The sequence below is a fragment of the Belonocnema kinseyi genome, chromosome 7, assembly GCF_010883055.1.
Source record: "Belonocnema kinseyi isolate 2016_QV_RU_SX_M_011 chromosome 7, B_treatae_v1, whole genome shotgun sequence".
Taxonomy (NCBI): domain Eukaryota; kingdom Metazoa; phylum Arthropoda; class Insecta; order Hymenoptera; family Cynipidae; genus Belonocnema; species Belonocnema kinseyi.
Genome location: NC_046663.1, coordinates 146,032,840 through 146,035,276, shown reverse-complemented (window position 1 = coordinate 146,035,276; position 2,437 = coordinate 146,032,840).

Genomic DNA, 2,437 nt, shown 5'->3' with positions numbered 1-2,437 from the left:
TAAAGTCCTTAATTTTTCGTTTTTTGAAATTCGAATAATAACACGTGCCACCGTGCACTTTAAAATCCCGTTTAAATAATCTGGAAAAATTTTAATTTTCGAAAAATTGAACTCGTGTTCCAGGGTTTCATCGAAACGTGCCAAACGTTTTAGGAATTGACAAGGAGTATTTGGAACACCAACGCCCTATGAAGTAGGGAACCTTTTTATTTGGTACTGCCCGAGATGGCACCTTGTCATTTGGACACGTCAAAATATAAGAATAAATAAATAGAAATTTGTTAAAAATTAGAATAAATGTGTCAAAATTGTATAATTGAGTGTGTGGATTCCATAGCGTCCTTAGCGCTCGGACTCGCTTTTCCAGTACGCTGTGCCTTGCGACAACGCGGAAAAATGTCCGAAAATTACCAACTTCGGAAATGTACTGCGCAAAAAATATGACTATATGCGGCTCGACGAGCCGCACAACTTTCATGAAGAAACTTTTTCCATTAAATTGATAATTTTTTTTGCTAAAAATTAAAAACCGGAAATTTTTCATTGTACCAAAATCAATGACTTTTTAAACTAAACTCGCGAAAACTCGGCTTCTGTTCGACGAAAAGATCTCGTTTTTTCTTCAAATAGAAAAAACCCTTCTGGTGCCAATTATGTTATAAAAGTAGATTTATTTTCTACATTTGCAACATAAAAATTATTGCAAATTATTACTGTCAGGAATCGTTTCCTCAGACTTTGACGGATAAAAGTCTACAGGGAAGTTTCGCGGACAGACAACTTCAAGTGGCAAAGTTGTTCCTTGATTTTTAAGGAAAACTTTGACCACATTTGATCTTAATCGTTCTTTTTGTTTAAGACCTGTAAGTGACTTTTTATTGCCGTGCACGCGCTCGACTCGAGTCGACCGACGCCCTCGTACCGACCACAGTTGTCTAGAATAGGAATTTACTGTTCATAATCGCCCACAGGTTGTATTTTTCAACCGATTCCAACGTTCATTTTCGAAATGTTCAGCATTACATTTTTAAGAGAATTTTGGGTGGAATTTTTAATTTGTTGTCACTAAGCAACATTTCAATAAACGTTGAAATCGGTTAAAAATACGAACTGTGGGCGATTATGAACAGTAAATTCCTATTGTAGGCCCTTACCCCAAGTTAATTAAACAGTATTTTGAAGTACCCGGTGGCACGTGTTAATATTCGAATTTTGAAAAACGAAAATTACGGATTTTATTTTTTAGGAATCAAGTTCTTTATTACTCTTAATACTTTTTTCACCTCCTCGGTAGAGATGGGTGGGAATTCTTCATCAGGTGTTATGAGGGCATTACACAGCTCCTTGAAGCTATTTATATTTTCTGAGTCTTCGTCCACTCTTTGTTGCACTTCGTAGACTTCTCTTCAAAATACTTCGACCTCCTCTGGTTTGGGCGGGTGGTCGACAGTAACTGTAGGGTCTTGGAAGAGTCGAGATGGGTCAGAGAGAAACTGTTGATTTTCTCTGACCTACTTCTCCCTCCGCTCTAGACTTCTCTTAGCGTCAGATAGTATCCGTATTCTCTCAACAATATGCTGCCTGATGGTCAGCAGCCTTGACTTGTTAAGTGTGTGATAGCGGGTCCGGAGTTCGCGCGCCAACTTTCAAACCTTGGCGGTAAAATTCCTGCCAGATGTGATGTAGTCAATCACACACTGAATGCGGGACGCGTACTGTCTAGCCCAGCCTATCTTATGGCAAGTTAATGCATTCGTCTTTTGGTCTAATGATCAACCGTTGGTTTTGTTTTACGGTTCGCATCGGCCAAAGCTCTCGTTTCATTATACACACAATAATTGTTAACCCAGAAGTCGTATTCTTCGGAAAAATGTCCATGAAGCTCGTCATCCATTTCAGACAGATCTTTAGGCTTGAGAGAAACCTTTGTGTTGATGTTTCTCCTGGTCATAAAGCATCGCTCTTTCTCTATCGGATGCCTGCCCGCGGTTGGTCTTAGTGCCATGTAACCCCGTTCAGTGGTCACACTCGCATCGTAGCACTCTAGTAAGTCGTAATTCAGTCGCTGTGTCCACCTAAAGGCCCCGAGATTCCGCCGATCCATCGCATTGAATCCACTTTCATTGGCTCCCCCAGCTCTAGATTGGTCGGCATTGTTGGCCGTTTCATTGTCGGGAGCCCTGCGCGTTCTGTTGTTTTGAACCGAACTTACTACAACTATGTTTGGTGTTGTCATTGTTGTTCCCACAAGAAGCTAGGGAAAGGGTTTCGTCCATCCTTGTAGAGCCCCGCATGCAAGGATAAGGCTGCGTACTCTGAGAGGTCGCCCAGTATCCCAGAGTCACCGTCCTAGACACCTCACCCAGGTGCCATTCAGCTTTCGGTACGGTTTTCACACCTCCGCTATGCACCCTCTATCCGTAACCCGAGGACGCGT